Source organism: Macaca fascicularis, chromosome 8 (assembly GCF_037993035.2).
Source record: "Macaca fascicularis isolate 582-1 chromosome 8, T2T-MFA8v1.1".
In the NCBI taxonomy this organism is placed as follows: Eukaryota; Metazoa; Chordata; class Mammalia; order Primates; family Cercopithecidae; genus Macaca; species Macaca fascicularis.
This window is the reverse complement of record NC_088382.1, coordinates 65444900-65469276: the sequence shown is the minus strand read 5'-3', so window position 1 is coordinate 65469276 and position 24377 is coordinate 65444900. Positions and strand designations below refer to the sequence as shown.

General features: G+C 39.2%; 1 protein-coding gene and 1 pseudogene across 3 annotated transcripts in view; one reads left to right on the top strand and one right to left on the bottom strand.

Annotated features, from left to right (window-relative positions):
- Positions 1-24377, bottom strand: part of XKR4 (XK related 4) — a 427714-nt gene that overhangs the window by 35780 nt on the left and 367557 nt on the right. The gene's annotated exons all lie outside the window — the stretch shown is intronic.
- Positions 1-24377, top strand: part of LOC102134520 (myotubularin-related protein 5-like) — a 48883-nt pseudogene that overhangs the window by 4398 nt on the left and 20108 nt on the right.

The window sequence follows — 24377 nt, the reverse complement described above, 5'->3', positions numbered from 1 at the left end:
TAGTCCCCATTAAGCTTATTCTGAATGATAAACTTGGAAAAAAGACTTGAACCAGATAATCATAAAGAAACATATCTCAGTAAATGATTGATATAGAATAAGAAAAAAAAGTGACACCGCAACCCTAAGCTAATATTAACTGAGCTTCCAAGAAGCCAAAGTGAAAAAAAAAATTTAATGAGTTAAATGATTCTTGTCATTAGATAAAAGCAAGAAGTAATTGTCCTTGTGGAATATTCTATCAGCAGTGAACCAGCGTAGTCACTGCATTTTCCATGGAATGCAATAAATGTTGGGTTCACAGTCTATTGCTTGCATTGTATACTTCATCAGAAATCTAAACCAACTCATGTACACAGTAGGTCTACATGGACTTTTCATCTCTAAGTTGAAACACAATGAGGGCAGAATGGACCTCGTGTCTGAATCAAGCAGGCACAAAATCAGCTTTTCTCAGATATCAGTTAGGGAAAGGGGAAGTAGATCATGGGCAGATAATGGACTGGTATGCACATCAAATGATCTCTACACTTTTAACAAGATGAGATCTTAAACAAAGGTGGTGCAAGGTGGAAGATGGGGTGTTGACCTCCCGAGGGCTTCAGCCAGGCTCTTAATAAGATACTGAGAGAAAGCAAGGCATACATGAAGTCAGTGCTTCTGCTGGGGGGAGTGACTAATCAAGGCACTGCAGTACAGGTCTATAGCGTGTGCCTGATCTGCAGCTTTTCTTTCTGTCTGAGGTCTTGAGTGGGAAACATTGTGGCTGGTATCTGATTTTTGCTGTGAGCCTTTCAGGCCTATCTATTTGATCTCTAGTTAATAGAGATGCCAGACTGATTCAGGAGTCCTCTCCCTACATCACCCACTGTCCTAAGGCCTCCCAGATGCCCTGTGGACTGAGAGAAAACACCTGTTGGGTTTCATTTGCATTTCATGCATTCACGGGAGAGGGGGCACAAAAACAAACAAACAAACAAACAAAACCTCTGAAAGGATACAGGTTGTGTTTTGGGAGGGGAATCTCATTCTGTTTTTCAATTACTTCAGAGCTATAAAACAGTGGCTACTGCCGGCTGGAAGTTAAAGCATTTGCACACATTTATGTTGAGTAGTGCAGAACCTGTATTACTACATATGACAGCTCTTGAAAAAGTTGCTTTAAAAGTTCAAATATATATTTTGATATAAGAAGATTATTTGGTGTCATGATGGACATGGCCTGATTTAGAACAGATTACTTCATGTATCTTAGTATCTGTTTTAGTTTTCATGTTTTTAAAAATCAGGTTGTTCAACCAAAAAGAAGATTAATAAGGAAATAGAGGACTTCAACAACAGTAGAGACCATCCAGACGTAACAGACATATACAGAGTACATCTACTCAACCACAGCAGAAAATATGTTTTTCTTAAGCACACTTGCAACATTCTCCAGGATAGACCATACATTAGGCCACAAAAGAGATCCTAAAACATTTCAAAAGACTGAAATTATAGAAAGTATCTTTTTCGATCACAGTGAGATGAAACTAGAAATGAATAGCAGAGGGAACTCTGTAAAATTCACAAATATGTGGAAATTAAACTACATCCTCTTTATTATTATTTTTAAAAAATTTGTTTCTTTTGAGACGGGGTCTTGTTCTGTTGCCCAGGCAGGAGTATCGTGGTGCAATCATAGCTCACTGCAACCTGAAACTCCTGGGCTCAAGGGATCATCCTATGTCAGCTTCTCAGGTAGCTGGGACTATGGGTGTGTGCCATCATGCCCGGTTTCTTTTTTTTTTTTTTTTTTAAGTAGAGATGAAATCTTGCTATGTTGCCCAGGCTTAAACAACACACTCTTAACCAGTGGGTCAAAGAAGAAATCATAAGGGGAATTATAAGATATCTTGAGACAAATAAAAATGAAAACACAACATAGCAAAAACTAATAGGTGCAGCAAAGCAATGCTCTGCTAAAAAAATCTATAGCTATAAATGCTTACATTGAAAAATATGATCTCAAATCAATAATCTAACTTTACACCTTAAGAAACTATAAAAAGTAGAACAAACTAAACACAAAGCTTGTAGGAGAAAGGAAATAATAATAATTTGAGTAGAAATAAAATAGAGAATAGAAAAACAATAAAGAAAATCAAGAAAACCAAAAGTTAGTTCTTTAAAAGGTTCAACAAAATTGATCACTCTTTAGCTAGATTAAGAAAAAAAGAGAACCTCAATTATTAAAATCAGTAGCAAAAGTTGGGACATCACTACCAATTTTACAGAAATAAAAAGAATTATAAGAGAATACTACGAAGAGTTGTATACCAATCAGAATTGGGTAATCTAAAAGAAGTGGACAAATTCCTAGAAATACAAAATCTACCAAGACTGAATCATAAAGAAATAAAAAGTCTGAACAGACCTATCGCTAGTAAGGAGACACAATCTGTAAGGCAAAACCGTCTAACAAAGAAAAGCCCAGAGATCTGATGGATCTCTTGGTAAATTTTACCAAATATTGAAAGATGAATTAATAGAAATCCTTCTCAAACACTCTCAAAATACTGAAAAGAAGGGAACAATTCCTACTTCATTCAAGAATTACCTTTATACCAAAGCCAGATAGAAACACTGCAAGTAAAGAAAACTACAGCCAGGTGCGGTGGCTTGAGCCTGTAATCCCAACACTTTGGGAAGCTGAGGTGGGTGGATTGCCTGAGGTCAGGAGTTTGAGACAAGTCTGGCCAACATGGTGAAATGCTGTCTCTACGAAAAATACAAAAAAACTAGCCAGGTGTGGTGGCATGTGCCTGTAATCCCAGCTACTTGGGAGGCTGAGACAAGGGAATTGCTTGAACCAGGGAGGTGGAGGTTGCAGTGAGCTGAGATTACATCACTGCACTCCAGCCTGGGTGACACAGCGAGACTCTGTCTCAAACAAAACAAAACAAACAAAACAAAAACAACAACAAAAAAGAAAACTACAAACCAATATCCCTTGTGAACACTGATGCAAAAATCCTCAATAAAATACTGGCAAACTGAATTCAGTAGCATATTAAATGGATTTTGTACCATGACCAAATAGGATTTATTCCTGAAATACAAGGATGGTTTAAGATATAAAAATTAATTAATGTAATACAACACATTAACAGAATGAAGGGGGAAGATACACCATATTATCATCTCAATAGATGCAAAAAAAGCATTTGACAAAATTTAACTCTATTTCACTATTAAAAAAAACTCAACAAACTAAGAATAGAAGGAAACTACCTCATCATAACAAAGGCCATAAATGAAAAGCCCACAGCCTAAAAAATACTTGATGGTAAAATACTGAAAGCTTTTCTTCTAAGGTCAAGAAAAAGACAAGGATGCCCGCTTTTGCCACTTCTCTTTAAAGTGGTATTAAAAATCCTGATCAGAGCAATTAGGCAAGAAAATGAAATAAAAAACATACAAATGAGAAAGGGGGAAGTGAAATTATCTCTGAATAGATAACATAATTTGTAGACAATTCTAAAGATTCCACAAAAAACATGACAGAACTAATAAGCCAATACTGAAAAGTTGCAGGATAAAAAATAAATATAAAATCAGTTGTGTTTCTATATGCTAACAATGGACAAAATGAATATATTTACAATATATATAATGGAAACATGAAAAGGAAATTAAGAAAACAACTTCATTTATAATAGCTTGAAAAAGAATAAAATACTTAGAAATTAACCAAAGAAACAAAAGATATGTATACTGAAAACTACAAAATGTTGCTAAAGGAGATGAAAGAAGCCATAAATAAGTGGAAAAATATCCTGTTTTCATGGGTTAGAAGTCTTAATATTGTTAAGGTGTCAATACTACCCAAAGTGATCTACAGACTCAGTGCAATACCTATCACAATGACATTTTTTACAAAAATAGAAAAATCCATCCTAAAATTCATATGGAATCGCAGAGGTCCCAGAAAAGCAAAAATAATCTTGAAAAAAAATTTGAGGGAATCACAATTTCTGATTTGAAAACTTACTATGAAGCTACAGTAATCAAAATAGTGTGGTACTGGCAGAAAGACAGACAAATAGACCAATGAAATAGAATAGTGAGCCCAGAAATAAACTCCCACATAGATGGTGAAATGATTTTTGACAAGATTGCCAAGACATTCAATGGGCAAAGGAGAGTCTTTTCAACAAATGGTCTGGGAAAACATATGCAAAAGGGGTGGACTGTTACTTTACACCACATGCAAAAATTACCTAAAATGCATCAAAAGCCTAAATGTAAAAACTGAAAGTGTAAAATTCTTAGAAGAAAATATAGAGGAAAAGCTTTATGATATTCGATTTGGCAATGATTTCTTGGGTAGACACCAAAAGCATAGGCAACAAAAGAAAAAAATAAATTGGACTTCATCAAAATGTAAATCTTTTTACATCAAAGGATACTGTCAACAAAGTAAAAAGACAGTCATAGAATGGGAAAAATATTTGCAAACCATATATCCAATAAAGATACATTTAAAAAAAACTATAACTCAACAACAACCTCCCAACCCCAAAATCCAATTTAGAAATGGGCAAAGGATTTGAACAGATATTTCTTCAAAGAGGTTACACAGATGACCAATAAGCACCTGAAAAGATACGCAGTATCGCTAAAGATTAGAGGAATACCAATCAAAACTACAATGAGATATAATTTCATACCCATTATTATGACTATTACTTAAAAAAAAAAGAAAATAGCAAGTGTTAGTGAGAATGTGAAGAAATAGGAACACTTGTGTACTGTTGGTGGGAATGTTAAATGGTGCATCCAGTATGAAAACCAGTATGTCAGTTCTCCAAGCAATTAAACATAGAATTACCACATGATCCAGCATTTCCATTTCTGGATACATAGTCAGCCCTCTTTGCCCATGGGTTCTGCATCCATGGATGAAAATATATTTGAAAAATATTGAAAAAATATATTTTTTGAATTGAAAAGATTCATGGATCAAAAATATTTGAAAAAAGAGGATTGCTATCTCTGTACTCAACATGTACAAACTTTTATTTTCTTGTCATTATCTCCTAAACAATATGGTATACCAACTCTTTACATAGCATTTACATTGTACATTGTAAGTAATTTAAAGATGCCTTAGAGTATATGGGAAGATGTGCTGTAGGTTATATGCAAATACTACACCATTTTATGTAAGCGACTTGAGCACTTGTGGTTTCTGCTATCCGAGGGGGTCTTGGGACCAATCCCCCATGGATGCTGAGGGATGACTGTATACCCAAAAGAATTGAAAGCAGGGACTCAAGTGGATATTTGGTCACCCATGTTCATAACAGCATTATTCACAGTAGCCAAAAAGTGGAAACAACCCAAATGTTCATTGTTGGATGAATGGATAAACAAAGTGGTTTTTTATATATATATTTTTACAATATATTCAATGGAAAATTATTCAGTCTTAAAAGGGAAGGAAATTCTGACACATGCTACATGGAAGAACCTTCAAGATATTACAATAAGTGAAATAAGTCAGTCACAAAAAGACAAATATGGCATGATTCCACTTCTATGAGGTACCTAAAGTAGTCAAATTCATAGAGATAGAAAGCTGAATGGTGGTTGCCAGGGGCTGGAGGGGAGGGAAGAATGAACAGTTAGTGTTTCATGGTGCAGAATTTTAGTTTGGGAAGACAAAACATTTCAGGAGATGGATGGTGGTGAATGTCTCAGAACAGTGTGAATGTACTCAATGCCACTGAACCGTACACTTAAAAATGGTTAACATGTTATGTAAAATATACATAATATCAAACTGTAAATTTTATTTTGCATGTATTTTACCACAATAAAAGCAATCAGGAGTTATTTCTAATAAACTTAACAGTTCAAACTGAAGTTGTACACTGTCGCTGAGTACTAATTTGGCACCAGATACATTTAGGTTTCTATACAGTTTTTTAAAAAATTGAATTTGTTGCTTTAGATTGACGAGTCCCTCCAGTCAGCCACAAGCCTCAGCATTCTCTACAGTATTACACCTGTCTGTTCCACTTAACTGATTACCTGCCAGGGCTCCAGGGTTATGTAAATTTGAAACTCACATAACTCTACGTTGCATCTCTCCTGTTTCTATCTATCAGCTTGCCAGCACATATCTGTTGGGTGAAGAGCCATTCTTAGTTACTTGTAGGCATGTGTGTATAATGGCAAAGGCTGTATTTTGAACCTGGGTTTAGAACTAGAGTTGAATGCTGGTTCTACCTATAGCTCCGTGGCACGCAGAAGAAATAGGAACACCTGTGTACTGTTGGTGGGACTGTTAAATGGTGCATCCAGTATGAAAAACAGTATGTCAGTTCTCCAAGCAATTAAACATAGAATTACCACATGATCCAGCATTTCCATTTCTGGATACATAGTCAGCTTCAGTATTCTCATTTGTGGAATAGGGATAACAACATTAATTTTTTAGGGGTTTTGCAGGGTTAAATGAGATTGTAAATACAAAAGCACCTAGCGTGTCCCTGTCAGACACCAGAAGGTTCAGCAAATGTTGGTTTCTGTCTTCTCTTTGCCCCCCCATAAGTGATCAGTTTTCCCATGAGAGGGAATAGTGATGGTGTCATACAATGTTCCTAGATTAGGGTTGGAAGAGGACAGAGGAGGGTGGTTCAGTAATTTACATAAGGGTCTCCTGTGGTAAGCTAGATTGTAAGATCCTAGATGAGAAAGACTGTGTCTACTTTGTCTTTCAGCTGTATGTCTAACCTGTTGCTTAATAAGTGCTTAAATAATAATGGGTAGATTTTGTCAATGTGGTAAAATAAGCATCATAATGACATTCGCCTATCTTTGATGACAATCTGAGGGAGAAAAATAGGTCATCTGGACCTTTGAGAATAGAATATGGCTTTCAATACTGGTGAAGATATCTTACGCTTGCAGAAATATGGAGAGAAATTAAAGCCAGGAAAACAAGGGGAACTCAAGGATTATGATTATTTTTTCCTTGTTGCTGCAATGTTCTTGTTACATTAAGTTTTTCTTTTTTTTTTGGCCCAATTTGAAGGAGCAGATGCTTTTCCCAGAACTTCTGAGTAGCTTGCTCCTCAGCGTGCCCTTCCTCCCTGCAGCACAGAGCATTTCGAGGACACCTTTCAGTCAGTAAAAGCATTTCCTCTCACCTTTGCTCTCAAGCTCTAGAGGAGGAAGATGGAAGAGATGAAAGAAGAAAATGGATGTTATAACATTTTTGACACTGGCTATCATTTTCTTTCTTCTTATTTTCAAGAGATATGCATACTCTGTTTCATATAGACACAAGGAAGGCACACCTAGGGACTGAGAAATTCACACACTGGAGGAAAATCTCCGGGCTCCATCCTGAATTCTAGTGATAGCCCAAACAAAACAAAGCAAAATCAGAAAGGAGAACTGTTTGCTAAAGACAGCGCAATAGCTGGATATTCAGCCGACTGCTGTGTAAATACATAATTAAAGACCAAATTGGTATTATTAGTGTGTGACAGCTTTCTCTGCCAAGCTGCTGTCGTCAGTTGCCTTGAATTCTTTCCTTCATCTTTGCAAGTCTCAGTTCAGTGGCACAATCAGTCCCAGGGGCCATCTCACAATAGGTCACTGCAGATATGAGGAGAACAAGTTCTCTCTGCCTGTTAACAGACCACACTTCTGGAACACTTTTCAGGTTCCTAACTTGTAAATTTGCAAAAATAACACCAGAAAAGATGCCAGTCATTATTTTTGCAAAAATGAAGCCCTCTGGAATGGAATAACTCTGTCCTTGGGGTCCCAAGGACTAACTGATGTGTGTCACATGGTAGGTGGGAGAAGATTTTCAAACAGTGGGATAATCAATATTGAGAGAAAAGTTGCATTGATTTAAGGAACATGTTAATAACTCCTTTCTTTAATGGACCTCTATGCTCCAGGCACTTAAAATAATGATAATGACACCTTAATGTCAAATTTCAAAGTGCTTCCCCATACATCATCTTAGCATAGCCTGTGGGTTTCATATTTTCACATTTAATATTTAACTTTGGTGCCTATAGTTTCTATAAGATTACTATCTAGAAGTCAGTTGACATTCTTTCTGGATTCTGAAGGTATTTGTTAATGTTTCCTCAAGTAACCAGGAGAAGACCAAATAAAAAAAGGAGGATTTCATCTTATGTTTGATTGAAATGTCAGCAGATAAACTGGCTTTATTTATGGCCTTGAATGTCTTGCCCCTGAGGCAGACTGCCTGGGAGTAGATCCTAGTAAGGCAAGTCCTTTCGCTTCTCTGAGTCCCAATTTCCTCATCTACAAAGTGGAAACTCGGTTTTTCAGAAAATTTGGATGATTTCCCATTGCAAGTATCCAATGCTAGGGATATAGACATAAAGTAGTGAGCTTCTCTCTCTCTCTCTCTGTCTCTCTCTCTCTCTCTCTCTCTCTCTTTCTCAGGGTCTTGCTCTGTTGCCCAGGCTGGAGTGCAGTGGCAGGATCGCAGCTCACTGCACGCTCAATCTTCTGGCCTCAAGTGATCCTCCTGCTTCAGCCTCCTGAGTAGCTGGAACTACAGGCATGTGCCACGAGCTCCAGCTAATTTTTGCATTTTTTGTAGAGATAGGTATGGTCATGTTGTCCAGGCTGGTCCAAACTTCTGAGCTCAAGTGATCCTCCCACCTCAGCCTCCCAAAATGCTGGGATTACAGGGCTGAGACACTGCGCCCGGCCCTGCATCACCCCATTTCACAGCAGCCAGGCGACCCCTGGAGACTGTAACCTTCTTGCTAGGATGTGCTCGGTGCCTGGACAGGACTGGTGACAGAGCCTGCTGCACGGGCCACACAGAGGTGCCGGGGACATGCACGACACTGACCCTCTGCACATGACCTGAGCCCCTGCATGCCCTGTCCAGGTTCACGCTGGGAGCGGAAGGCCACCATGGGGATCTGTCTTCCCTGGCAGTGGGACTGTGTCAGTCCAATTAGACAGGTGGGCCTTAGGGTGCAGTGGCCTCCAGAGCCCATCCTTGGAGGTTAGGCCATGGGGGGCTGAGGTGTGTGGTCCCCAGCTGAGGTTCTTTTGGTCTTTTCTTAGCAAACACATATTCAGAGATATTTTATTATTCAGAATATCAAGACGGCAACAAAGAGTGGTCTTAAACCCCAAGTGGGGCCCTGCAAAGCCAGGCCCTGCACCCCTGTTCTGGCTCCCTCCCTAATCCTCGGGGCCAGCCTGGAGTGGGTGTGACCAGACGGCTGAGTGTGGGACAGCAGTGGAGATGGGGATCTGAGTCTGGGAGATCCAGGCCAGTGATGTAGGGTCTTGCGGGCGAGCATGAGGACTCTGGGGTTCACTCTGCGTGAGGTGGGAAGGTATTAAGGGCTCTTGAGAAGAGAGGGTGACAGAATCTGGCTTGGGTCTCACAAGGATCCCCAGGCTGTTGTGTAGTCCCTCGACTGCAGGGACAAGGGCTAGTGCAAGGAGGCCAATGAGGTCATTGGAATAATCCAGGAGGCTTGAAATAGGAGAAAACAACAGGAACGTGTACATTTCACATTTGTGTTTGGCACTTGCATTTGTTTACTTGAATTTGGATTGAATGCGGGGTGTGAACAAGAAGACTCAAGGATGATGCCAAAGTTCTTGCCTGAACAACTAGAAGAATGAAGTTCACAGTTTCTGAAGTGGGGTCTTCTTGGGAAGACAATAAAGATAATAATGGGACTTACTTCACTGGATTGTTTTGAGGGTAAAAAAAGTTAATAAAGCAAAAGGTTAGGACAGACACATATAATAAATATTCAATAATTATTGGTTATTATTTTCCCAACTTTATAAACATCAGAAAAAATCAATAATCTGCCTGTTATGATGGCCCATTTAAAAACATATTAGAAACACACACAAATAAATCCCCAACACAAATTTTGTAAAGTCCTTATCAGAGCCTTTTTCATTATTGTGTTTTGATCAGCACATACACATTTATAATCAATCTCTTATTTGACTTTCAGTGTTGAGTTTAAGTGCTTAGCATAGTAGGGAAATGGCAGTTTGTTAAATGGACATCTGGGAAATACGGCTCAGGATTTTGTTTTTACAGCTCAAAAATAGTTTTCATAGATCAGCGAAGAGAACAGACATTTTCATGGAGGAAAGCGTATTGCTGCACGAGTCTCCTCTGAATGCACACAGACGGATGTATTCATTGGACACTGAGGTGCAGGATTAGGGAGCTCCTGGGCAGGATCTTACAGGCTTCATTTTCTGGTGGAGATCACTACTGGAGGGACAGATTGGGTAGACTGGCATGGATATTGGACTCAGTTGTTTTCCCCTAGAACTACGGAGATCTATGGAATCAACTCTGATCTGTTAAATGGTACTTTCTAATTATGGGATTATAATTTATGAAAATATGTCAAACATTTGAGAAATGTTGAACTAGGAAAGTGAATTTCTCACCTCAACCAGAATTAGATATGCAGTGTTTTGTTTGAGGTGCATTTGTAGGATATATAACATACAAAGATTCAAATATGAAATCACATTCAAAAGCCTACATAGTTTTTTGCAGGGGAGTTGGGAGGGAATCTAGGTTTTCATTGTAGTTTCTTAAAGAAGAAATTGGTCCAAAGTTGCCTGTAATTGCGGGTCGCTTTTATAAGAATACTCATTACTTATGTGAGAAGCACTCTGCAATCTTAAAAATGTATTATCAATGCCCTAATTTTTAGATGAGTAAACTGAAGCTCTGAGAGGTTGGCTGTCTTACAATCTCTCCTTTTGTAAGGGACAGTCAGAATTTAAGCCCAGGTCTCTGGTTGGCTCAAATGGTAACTTTTTTGTTTTAAAGAAACACTATATGAGTTTTTTTTAGACTGCTGTTTAAAGAGATATTTGCACTATCAGACCCTGGTCCAGGAATTGGCAGGCAGGGTGAATAAGAGACAATGATTCTGTTGAATATAGAAAGGTTTCCAGAGTCCTAATCTTTATCCATTAAGCATTAGAGCTTAGAAGTGTCTTCTAACCTGTACAGCTCCCTCCACTCAGTATGCGAGTACTTATTGCCCTCATTACTATTACTTAACATATATCAAATGCCTACGGTGTCCCACTTCCTTACAGACCACATCGTCGAAGCCCTCTCAGCAACAGCCAGCAGGTGAGGTTTGACTGAGTGACTGAATTAGTTTCTAAGCAAACATTGCTGAGTTCATATTCTCAAGTTAATTTGACCTTGATGTTATGCTTGAGGCAATTTTTCTAAAATATTTCTCATATGGTGCTTTTGAGGTGTGTGAATATATACATTTGGTAAAGAACTTTTTTTACTGTGAACGTGATGGCAGCTGCAGGCCATCTGGAGTGGCCGCCAGCTGCAGCGAAGAGGCAGTAGTAGCAGTGGCAGCAGAAGCAGCTGCGGGAGCAGTAGTGGCAGTGGTGGGTCTCCTGTGCTTTGCATCCCTAAGGCAGCCAACAGCGCTGCCTCCAACCCAACCTCTCGTGGCTGGGTAGGACCCACTCCCTTGCCCAGAGCCTTTGCTGCTCCAGACCCTGGCCCTGCATCACCACTATCACCCACTGCCACTGTGGGGAGGGCCTGGTGGGGGAAGCAGGTAATCCTCAAACCCACCCCTGGGAGGCCCCCAGGAGCCCACCATCCTGGAAGCCACCGTGATAGGGCTGGGCTGAGCTGCATGCCATTGGGAGAGCGATGTGGTAGGGCGTGGAGGAATGGACAGAGAGGCCCAGCGAGGACCTGGAGCACCTGCCACAGGCTGCGAGGAAGCATGGCTGGGGGTTCATGCTCCATGGAGCCAGCAGGAGCTGGGACAAGCGGAAGCCCTGCTCCTTCTGAGTGGGTGGGGCAGGAGCTCCTTGGGTGCAGCTGTAGCCACTCTGCTGCAGCTCCAGATCCAGGCATCTCTGTGCTCTTGGGGGTCCAGGAAGGCCCTCCATACCTGCAGCAGGCTCAGAAGTACCTGCTCCCACTGCCTGGCTTCTCCCTGTGGTCAGTGCCCTCTCCAATCTCAGAGCAAAGTTGGGGCCAAGTCTGGGCACTGTCACAGCCTGGCTGGGTGTGCACATGCTCAAGGCAGCACTGACATGTCATGCCAGCTCCCTGCTACCTCAGGCCTCTCTGGATTTTGGGCACTGACAAGTATGGGAGGGAGGTTGAGGAGGTATTGAGGACAGCCTGGTGCTAGCCTGCCGGTACCCCTCAGCATGAACAGCCTGGGAGCCATGAACAGTGGCAGGAGACAGACAGGCTACTGGGTGGAAGGGGGAGCGTGCCTGGTGATGCCCCGCCTTCTAGTTGGGGAGGTCATGAAGCATGGGGGCAGGGCAGCCAGTCCTGCAGACCAGAGGAGGAACTTGTGGTGCTTTTCCCTGGGCCTGTCGATGGCCACCCATGGCTGTGAGTGGGTCAATCAGCATGCACTTCCTCCCCTCTGAGGTTCATAAAAACCCCAGACTCAGCCAGACTCAAAGAGAGGATGGAGAGAGGACAGACAACCAGCTACAGAGAGGAGCTACCCTCTCTGCTGAGAGCTGAACATTCATCGGACACCCTGGTTACAGAGAGGAGCTACCCACTGTGGGTCTCCTCTGAGCTGTTCTATCACTTAATAAAACTCCTCTTCATCTTGCTCTCTCTCCACTTCTCTGCATACTTCATTCTTCCTGGATGCAGGACAAGAACTTGGGACCCACTGAATGGCAGAAATAAAAGAGCTGTAACACAAACAGGGATGAAACATGCCTCTTGCTTGCCATGTTGTGGGTGAAGAAAAGGAGAGAAGAGCTGCAGCTCTTCAGGGAGCTCAGACCTGGGAACTCCCCAAGCCAGGGCTGTGACTTCCTCTTTGGAGCCCTGTGGTTCCTGGCATCTCCAAGCTTGTGGGCACCACTCTGTTCCCTGGTGCCAGCCGTGGAAGCTGCTTGTGGTGTGCCTGGTCTAGCTGTGCCCTCACAGGGAGCTGGTGCCTGTGTTGGCACCTGGAGCTGCACACCCCACAGCAGCAGCTGGTGTGCCTGGACCCCATGCTCCACTCACACACCCCTCGCTGCTCTGCACCTGGCTTGCCCTTGGAAGGCATGGGATCTAGGCCAGTAGCACGAGCCAAACGCAGCCTGCCAGGCCAAGTGAGCAGAATGAGCCCAGTGGGACAGAGCAAAACTCAGACAAAGGCACCACTGGCCACAGAGGTTTCTGACTGGTGAAGTGACACCCCCAAAATCCTGTAACAAATGGATAGATACAAAGGTTACTAACTTACATTGCGTTTGGGGACCACAAGCAATTAATACCATAGTGAGCAGGAAATCAATACAATCATTGTTTTATCCATTCCTGAAATGGAAAAAGGAGAACTGTGTGGATGGGTAGCACTGTTGGGTAAAGGGCACAGTCATCTTTACGTCTGTTCCTGTATGGTTAGCCCAGATATAGGTTGACTTTTCATTCCACTGCTTATTAACTAAAAATAATAGAAACCACAGTGATTTTTTGAGTTTCCTATGTGTCAGGCTTCTCAAAAATAGAGTCATTAAAGCTATAGCTTTAATGCAGCTATAGCTACAGACCCATACTTGGTCTTTTATACTCTCCCTTAAGCCACTGTGGCTGAAAACCTGCAAATTGCATTTGCCAGATTTTGTGCTCAGTTGGGATTCCTTGCTGGCAATGGGAGGCACTCATAACAAATTAAACGTGGGAAGAAAATAGAAACTACCCTGCTTATGGCAGAGGCAGGTGACTACAGACTATTGCAATAGTGCCAGCAGTTCTAGTACTTCTGGAGGTGAGCATGGATGCCTGCAGAGGAAATAGCTAGCAAAACCCAGGCCTTCTGGAGCTCACATGCTGTATCAGGGCAGAGAAATGAGGAATTAGATGGGCATTACTCCTGGTAGGATGCTATGGTTTTCTGAAGTTTCTCATCTTTGGATACCACCAACTTTCCCGGTTTTTGCTCCTTTAGTTCCCATATTTTGTCTCTTAATTCCTTAATTTCAATCACTTTCTAGCTTGAGATACCTAAAGAAGTTTGTTTTTCTGAATGAACCAATATTACATCCACTTGGCCCACACCATCCTCTAGAGTCCACTGTGGATAGACAGAAACTTTCCCCCAGACCCAAAGAGTCATTGTTGGCATAGTTACAATTGCCCTGCTACTGAGGCTCCCATCTGCCCTGTCTGAGCCACAGCTTTGTAAGGCTGTGCTGGCACAGTGCTCACAGATTCACAGGGCCCCTGGTGCTGAGAGAGTGACCTCAGATGTTATGACTGCAAGCTTGATAATGTCAGGAAAGAGATCTAAAATTCGACTGAATAGCAATACATCATCTGTAAATCATGAGACTGAAAAAATGCAGAATTCCATAGAATTTAAAGGTCTTTTAAGACATAAAGAAAGACATGTCTGTGTCTTAGGAACTAAACAAATGAAGAAGCTGATCAAACGATCAACTGGAGTTGGAGTTGAGCACTGTCGTGAGTAGACTGAAGAATTAATGTGTTTATCTTGCATTCAGGAATGTGGGCCAAGTGGCACTTCTTCTAAGTGATGGCATCATTGACATGGCAATCACAAGCAGTACTCAGTGAGTCCCCTCAGGACCGTCTAGAATAGCATCAGTACAATCAGTGTTGTGGTTCACTTAAAGGGGATGGTGATTGTTTTCCTTAATGGGTGAGAGTCTTTTAAACCCTGTAAAATTCAGAATTAAATATAAAAATGTTTAAGAAAAATAAAATCATGGCATTAGTATTTTGGGGTTAAGAAGAAACATATACATATTTAGTGTTTAATATACTTGTAATTTTTAAGACAATCTGGCCTATTATAAAGACATCCTTGAAACTCCTACTAAATATATAAAGCACGGACAAACTATCCGGTTCTGAATTTTCTTTCTTCCCATAACCAACTAGACAACTGGAAAAAATATGACAGACAACGATTTCAGATACTGAACAACAGAACAGGCCTGTATCTAGAATAGAAAGAAAATAAATTAGGTGAGACCAGCAATTGCCCTGGCTCCTTTTCCTCGAGGCACCTTCTAAACTGCGGCCCGGGGAAGGGGAATTCCAGTAGAGCATTATTCTGAAAATCAGACAGATGGCAGTGTTCAGGAAAACTGAGATGGCTGAACTTTGTGGGGAAGAATACCGGAGAGCAGGGAGTGATGCAGCCAAAAAGTTCCAGAAACATGCATAGGCATCCTTTTGAGTTTTTTGTTGAATGCTATGCCACATATGCATAAGCTAGGCAAAAAAATAGACTCCTGGGGAGTTGTAAGCTGAACAATTCTCAGAGCTTACATAGGGCTGTGATACTGTACGTTTTGATCATCCAAAATTAAAGAAGCTAGGGCTGTGGTTTGTGCCCGTAATCCTAGCTACTCAAGAGGCTGAGGTTGGAAGATCACTTGGGCCTAGGAGTCTCAGGCCAGCCTGGGAAACACAGCGAGACTCTCCTCCCCCTTCCCCCCCTCCCCCGCCCCGGTCAATAACAAACAAACGAACAAACCAACCAACCAACCCCCAAAGACATAAAAGAGGCCATTGAACACCTGGAGCACTCAGAAAAGACCCCAGAAGGCTACGTCTTAAAAAGTAGAGCTAAACTAGCCTTAGAATAAAAGATACTCCAGATGTGCCCTACCAACGTTTTAAAAGAAGCCCCCAAAACATCAAGCTCATCCACAAGTAAGTTAATTGCCTGCCAGGACAAAATTCAATATTCTTTCAAAGAAGACAACAAAATTCAAATTCCAAATATGCCACATCCAATCAAAAATCATTGACAATATAAAACTACTGAAAAATGTGACCAACAATCCAGAGAAAAATCAGCCAATAGAAACATAACCTGAGATAGCAAAGATGATGGAATTAGCAAGTGTTCATTTAAAAACTGTTATTATAAATGTGCTCATGAATGTAGAAGAAAACATGGACATGATGAGGAAAGAAAAGATATAAAATAGAGCCAAATGAAACTTTAAAGGTGAAAAATGTAATATCAGAAATAAAAAATACACTGGAGAGGAAGAAGAGAACATTAGACCTCATAAGATAAAGTCAGTGAACTTGAATACATAGTGATAGAAACCATCTAGACTGAAGCACAGAGAGAAAAATGGCTGGACAAACCCATCTGAGCCTCAACGAGCTATAAAACAATAGTAAACGGTCTATCTCTTGTGTAACTGGAATGCCAGAAAGGAGGGGGGCAGAAAAAAGTTTGGAAGAAATAATGGCAGAAACATTTCTAAACTTGAATAAACTGTAAACCAAGCTTCTCAACAAACCACAAGCAGAAAAAAACAACAAACCACAAGCATGCACGCACACACACACACACACACACACACTATACATACTCCAAAGTACTTTGTATTAAATTGCTAGAAAGATGTGATAGAGAAAAAATCTTAAAAGCAGTCAGAGTAAAAAAAAAAATAAAAACAAAAACATGTCATGTACACAGGAACAAAGATGACTGCTGACATTACAAACAATGCAAGTCAGAAGAGAATGAAACATCATCTTTTATTTTTAATTTTATATTTTTGGGGTGTTGAGAGGTGAAGTTTTTTGGTTTTAATAATTACAACTTTTAGATTTAGAGGGTATATCTGCAGGTTTGTTACCTGGGTATATTGTGTGATGCTGAATTTTGGGGTACAATTGATTCTGTCACCAGGTCCTGAGCATAGTACCCAATGGTGAGTTTTTCAACCCTTGCCCCTCTCCTTCCCTCTCTCCTCTAGTAGTTTTATATCCATGAGTACCCATTGTTTAACTCCCACTTTTAAGTAAGAACGTTTGGTATTGGGTTTTTTGTTCCCATGGTAATTCACTTAGGATAATGGCCTTCAGCTGCATCTATGTTGCTGCAAAAAACATCATTTTATTCTTTTTTATGGCTGCATAGCATTCCATGTGTATATGTACCACATATTCTTTATCCAGTCCGCTGTTGATGGGTACTTACATTGATTTCATGTCTTTCTATTGTGAATAGCATTGGAACAGCATGTTTAAAATGCTGGGGAAAAAAGTGTCTGTCAAACTAGATTTCTATATCTAGAGAAAATACCCTTTCAAAATGAAGGCAAAATGAAGACATCCCATTCAAATAAAAGAATTTGTCATCGTAGATTGCTACTATAAATGGCCTCATAAGAAATATTATAGACAGTTTAGATTGTAGGGAAAGAATATTAGAAGCAAACTTGGATGTGTGCAAAGTAATGAAAAGTGTCAGAAATGGTAAAGATTTGGTGAATATAAAATGGATCTCCGTACTTTCAGTTTATGTAAAACATAACTGTTTAGGCAAAAACAATTATAATGTATTGTGGGGTTTATAACACATGTAAATGTATGATGACAATAGCACAAAGGCTGGGAGGGAAAGTAGAAGTACACTATTGTAAAGTGTTTATACATCAAGTGGCATAAAGTGATTTGAAGATAGATGGTCGTGGTAAGTTAAAGATACACACTGTAACCAATTTAATGTGTAATTGATTTTGACTTGATTTTCATGTTGATGACTTACCAACTTCATATAATTTAAAGTACATGTTTATATTAATGGGCGACATATATCTAGGAATTAAGTGGAATTTGAAAATGTTTAAATAATTCATTTTACTTACCGAGATACTTAAAAATAAATATATTAAGTGAATAGATCTAGTATAAAATATTTGATGCATCATAATAATCCTTTTTTTAAATAACAAAAGTGTTAGACTGAGGTTTAAGAGGTAACTGACTTACCTAAAGTAACACGACATGAGGAGCCAGGACTTCATCTTTTAAGTCCTAGTTTTATTTCCAAACTTATCTCTCCATGGGTTGTTAATTTGTAAAAATATCTCCATGTTTTTGTTGTAACTATTGTTCTTAACAGATAAATACTTGAAATTCTCTTTTGTGGCAAAATTGACAAATAGTTTTTGAGAGGGTAACATGGTTACTATTAAGTTATACCTTTAAAAAAATTAATGACTATTTTTTAGAGTGGTATTAGGTGTATAAGAAAATTGAGTGGAAAGTACAGGGAGTTTCCATAGCCTTCCCCTGCCAGTTCCCCTTATTGTTAACATCTTGCATTAATTATTGTGGTGCATTTTTTACCGATGCAGTACATTGATGAGCCAATATGAATACATTATTTTTAACGAAGGCCTACTATTTACATTAGAGTTTACTCTTTGTGTTGTAAATCCTATGGGTTTGGACAAACGTATAATGACATGTATCCACCATTGTAATATCGTACAGAGTAGTTTTACTGCCCTGAGAAATCTTTTGTGTCCCATCTGTTCATCCCTCCCAGCCCTCTAACCTCCAGCAACCATTGGTCTTTTCTTCTCTCCATTCTTTTCGAGAATATCACATAGTTGAAATTCCACAATGTGAAGTCTTTTCAGATTGGCTTCTTTCACTTAGTACAATGTGTTTAAAATTCCTCCAAGTCTTTCTGTGGCTTGATAGCTCATTTCTTTGTAGTGTTGAATAATATTCCATTGTCTGGATGTACCACAATTTATCTATCAAAGGACATCCTAGTCACTTCCAGGTTTGGCAATTGTGAATAAAGCTGCTGTAGACATTTGTGTGCACATTTTTGTATGAGTTTACATTTTTTAACTAACTCGAGTAAATACCTAGGACTGTGATTCCTGGATCACATGATAAGAGCATGTTTAGTTTTTCCAAAGTTTTTCATCATTTTACATCCCTCAGTAGTGAATAAGAGTTCCTGTTGCTCCGCATCCTCATCAGTATTTGGTGGTGTCAGTATTTTGGATTTTTGCCATTCTAATAGGTGTGTAGGAGTAACTCATTGTCCATGACGTTTTACATGTTACAATCTGTTGCTGATCATAATCCTGAAAGACAGTCCCAAAGGCCATAATCTCATATGTTGAAATACAGAATAATCAAAAGCACTAATGTCTAAAATTCTTAATGTCTAAGACTCCCCATACACAATCCTGAATGATTAAAATTCCAAAGCTGGAAATCCTGAAAGCAGAATTCTGGGGAAGGGATTAGTGCATTTTTGGTTGTCTTTGGGATGGTGGCATCATGTTAGGTGGAACTATTGTCTGTTATTGGCTTTATTTGGAAATGAAGTATGGTTTAAGATGATGTGTAGGGGTGCCAGGTTGACAATGGGAGGACTTGTGAACTTAATTTTAGGTGTCATTTTGACTGGATTAAGGAATGTCTAAGTGGCGGCTCACACCTGTAATCCCAGCATTTTGGGAGGCTGAGGCGGGTGGGTCACATAAGCCCAGGAGTTCAAGACCAGCTTGGCCAACATGGTGAAACCCCATCTCTACTAAAAAGACAAAAAAAGTTAGTTGGGCATGGTGGTGCACACCTGTAATCCCACCTACTCAGGAGGCTGAGGCATGAGAATCACTTGAACCTGGGAGGCAGAGGTTGCAGTGAGCCAGGACTGTGCCACTGTGCTCCAAGCCTGGGTGACAGAGTAAGACTCTGTCTCAAAAAAAAAAAAAAAAAAAAAAAGAAAAGAATATCTAGAAACCCAGTAATGCATTATTTTTGGTGTGTCTGTGAGGTTGTTCATGTGGATTGGTCTTTCTCTGAGAGTTGGGGCAGACTTTTCTCCTGCTTTCTTCAACATCAGAACTCCAGGCTCACTAGCCTTCAGACTCTAAGACTTACACCAGCTGTTCCCCAGGTCCACAGACTTTTGGCCTTGGACAGAAAGTGACATCGGCTTTCCTGGCTCTGAGGCCATCTGAGTTGGATTCAGCCATCCTGCAGGAATCCCAGGGTCTCTAGCTTGCAGACAGTCTGTCATGGGACTCCTCAGTCATCAGAATTGTGTGAGCCAATTTCCTTAGTAAATCCCCTCTCGTATCTCTATATACATATTCTATTGGTTCTAGTTCTCTGGAGAACACTGATTAGTACTGATTTGGTATTGGGGAAGCTGAATTTCATTCCTTCTTACTGTATTCCTTACAAAACAATAAAAAAGATCTGTGAAATTGCTCCCCCACAAAAAGACTGTGATAACTTAAGTGTATGAAGCTACTTAATGGTGAAAGATAAAAGTTTAAACACTAATTATTATTGGTGCTGTGAAGGCGAAAAATTGCTTAATTGCTGAGCAATGACCAGACTTTCAAATGAGCAGCATATACGTACAAAATGTGTAGACCCCAACCACTATCCAAATACAAGTGTGGTGAGTGTTTCAAAGATCAAGTGAAAACACAGGCAAAAAATACAAGAAATCTCTCCTGCCAAACTATTCAATTGTGTATGACTTCTGCCCCTTCACACATAGTGCCAACTGGCTATGCCATGTGTATCATCTTTGTGTTATTTCTGATACTGGAGGTATAAATTGTGCAGAGACTTTTAGAGAGTTCTAATTTGTTTCATGCAATTTTTGCAAATTTGACTTCGGGAAAGTACATTATTATAATTGTTGACTTTGTAAATAAGAACGTTAAAACTTCCTCAATAAATGTAGAGATGTTCTTTTTGTGCATCTGTGGTTGTAAAAGATACTATTTCTTGACAGCTCAGCTCTTTGGGTGACTGCATATGCAGGGGTGACTCACTGAGGTTTTTGATGGATCTGGTCAAACGACTTAGGTTGTTTGTCATGATACTAATATTTCAGATGACTGTAGCTATAAAGTTGGGTGCACATAATTATGCACCAAAGTGATCTCTTCATAGCTCTTATATCTGTGTGACTGTCATTAGAATTCCTCCGTGTTTATGCTTGCAAAATTTTACATGTGATTATTTATATGTGTCTGTTTTACTGTATGAAGTGGCCTATGAAGTAGTATTCTTTCATGTTTTATGTTTCTTAAATAAATTCCCATTTAAAAACATAAATAGATGTTTTTTAAGAAAAAAATTAAAATTCTATTTTCCAGAATTATGTTTTTGGTATTATGAAATTCAGGATTGTGTCTTTTGGGATTATGATCAGCACTGGTTTTTCCCATCCCAGAGCATCCTTATGCTTAGCTCCTGGGGCCCTCAACAGAAGCCAGCCCCCTTCTTGTGCCCCAGTGGGCAACCGACCACCCCAATGGAGAGAAACCAGAAGGAGTACAGTAGCCAGCTCTATAACCAGTAGAAAAAGAAACACTTAGGCTGGGTATGATGGCTCAAGCCTGTAATCCCAGCACTTTCAGAGGCCAAGGCGGAAGGATCACTGTCTGAAGCTGAGGGGGGTGGGAGGTAAGGAGTTCGAGACCTGCCTGGCCAACATGGTGAAACCCCATCTCTACTAAAAATACAAAATGCTTAGACCTAAGTATTTCCTTTGTTTCTGGGTGATTGTAAACAGTATTATATTTAAAATTTCAGAGTCCATATGTTTATTGCTAATATGTAGAAATATAATTCAATTTTCTATGTTTATCTTATATTCTGTGACCTCGCTGAACTTTTTAGTTCTAGTTTTTTGTTTGTTTTTATAGATTCTTTGGAATGTTTTATGCAGATAAGCATGCTATCTGCAAACAGGGATAGTTTTATTTTCTCCATTTCAAAGTATATGCTTTTTATTTTCTTTTCTTGCCTTATTGCACTGTCTAAACTTCCAGTAGTATGTTGAATAACAGTGGCAACAGAGGACATCTTGCTTTGCTCCTGACCTTAGGGAAAAAGCACATAGTCTTTCATCATAAAGTGTATTGGTAACTGTAGGTTTTTGTAGATTTATCGAGTTGAGGATGTTCTCCTCTCTTCCTAGGTTTCTGAGAATTTTTTTCATGAATGGATGTTGAATTTTGTTAAATGCTTTTCCTGCCTCAGTTGATATGATCATATGTATCAGAGAGGATTCTCCAGAGAAACAGAAATGATAAGGAATCAGCTCATACTATGGTGGAGGCTGAGAAGTCAGATCCAGGAGAGCTGATGGTATAGTTCCAGTCTGGGACTGAAAGCCAGAGAAATAGAAGTGCCAGGTTCCAGTCTAAGTCCAAGTCTGAAGACAGGAGGAGATCAATGTCCCAGTGACAAAACAGGCAGAGAGAAAGAATTCTTTCTTACTTAACCTTTTTATTCTATTCAGGCTTTCAATGAGTTGAAGGAGGCTCACCCACACTGGGCAGGACAGCCTGCTTTACTCAATCTAATGATTCAAACGTCAATCTCATCCAAAAGCACCCTTACAGACACACCCAGAACAATATTTAACCAAATATCTGGGCACCCTGTGATCCAGTCAAGCTGACACATAAAATTAAACATTGTGATTTTCTTCTTTGGCATGTTAATCAAGTGGATTACATTGATTGATTTTCAAATATTTGAACCAGACTGTATCCTTAGTACAAACCCTGCTTGGTTATGGTATGTAATTCTCTTTTAAATGTTGTGGAATTCTAGTTTGCAAATATTTTGTCAATGGTTTTTGCATCTATGTTCATGAGAGATATTAATCTGAAGTTTTCTTTTTGCATCGTTTTACATGTAAAGTCATGGTAATATTAGTTTCATAAAAATAATTGGAAAATATTTCTTCCTTTTCTATGCTCTGGATGATTGTGTAGATTACTATTAATTCTTTAAACATTTGGCAAAATTTTCCAGTAAAGCTTTCTTGGCCTGGAGAGTTCTTTTAAGGAGTTTTAAAATTATTAATTCAATATTCTTCATAGATATGGGGCTATTCAAATCATCTATTTCATGCTGGGTGAGTTAGGGTAACTTATATGTTTTAAGGAATTGGTTTGTTTCACCTAAGTGCTTTGTGAGAGTAGTGTTATTCCTGGTATTCTCTTGCTTCACTCTGGATATTGTATGGTCTGTAGTGATGTTTCTTGTTTCATTCCTGGTATGCATATTTTGTCTTCTCTCCCTTTTCTTTGTCAGTCTTGTGAGAGGTTTGTCAATTTTATTGATCTTTTCAAAGAACCAGTTTTTCATTTCACTGATTTTCTCTATTGTTTTTCTGTTTTCACTTATATTGCTGTCTTCTCTTACCTTTATTATTTTCCTGCCTCCTGTTTTGCATTAATTTCGCTCTTCCCTTTCTACTTTTTTTTTTTCTTAAGGGAGCAGCTTTTCACTTTTCTGATGGATGCATTTAGTACTTCCCTCTCAGTACTGCTATAGCTGTGTCACATACATTTTAATATGTTGTATTTTTGTTTTTATTCAGTACAGTGTAATTAAAAAGTTTCCCTTGAAATTTCATTTTTAACCTATGTATTATTTTTGAAGTGCGTTGTTTAGTTTTCAAGTGTTTCCACCTGGCATCCGTGATCACCCACGAGTGAGGGGATCAAATTGGCTGTTAAATCCTTCATAATTTGGCTCAATTCAGTTTTCCAGCCCCATTTCCCATTATTTCTTGCAACAAAAACCCTATTTCTAGCCGAGTTTAATGTTTCATACCACTCTCTTAATATTACCATGTGCCTTTTTGGCTTTGCATTTTTGCTTATTTTTAAAATTCTTGGATGACCACATTTTCTTTTCATTTCCTAAATAACGGTTGCAAAGTTACCTTAAGGCTATACTATAAGGAAGCTCATACTAAATCTTCTTAGTTTAGAATAAGTTTGTAGTTGAAATTATAGAAGTATAATGAGGAGTAATGATGCTGGGTGAAAGATGTGATCTGAAAAAAGTGATCAGATTAATGTCCAGAGTCCGGGTTCCTAATTATACACCCATTTTTTTTCCCAAACAATACAGAACACTAAGCCCTGAGAATGTAGGATGAATGTCTACCACCACCTGAATGAGTGAGTCTACAGTCAATTTGCACTCATATTCATTTGCTCAGAGAATTTGAGTAATTTTCTCATGTTTTCTCAGTTAAATAAGAACAGGGCTAACAACGATTCATTTGCAAAGTGCCCCGGGTAAGAAGATCTCAAATTTGAAAAGCTTTAAAAAATATAACTGATAATAGCATGGCATAAGGTTTCTCAGAAACCTTTATAGTCTTTAAGAGAACAAATACATCTAACTGAGGTCTGTTGAATAATGAAAAACAAAAATTCTGTTTTGGAAATCCAAAATACATTCAGAGAAAATTATCAGGTAGCAAATTTCATGCAAACAATTTCATTTTATTAGAACCCTTTGAGTATATATTGTACTCCTTTCTAAGTTCAAAGAGTTTAGTTCAATTATTTTTTATAAAATCCAACATATAATCATCCAGTAAAGTCTACTGGGTAGTAAATGAATCATTGAATAATACTTTTCTATGCAGGTTTGCAGATGTGTTTATTTCTAACATGCAATTTCACCAACTAAAACCATATCCGTTTCCTGCCTG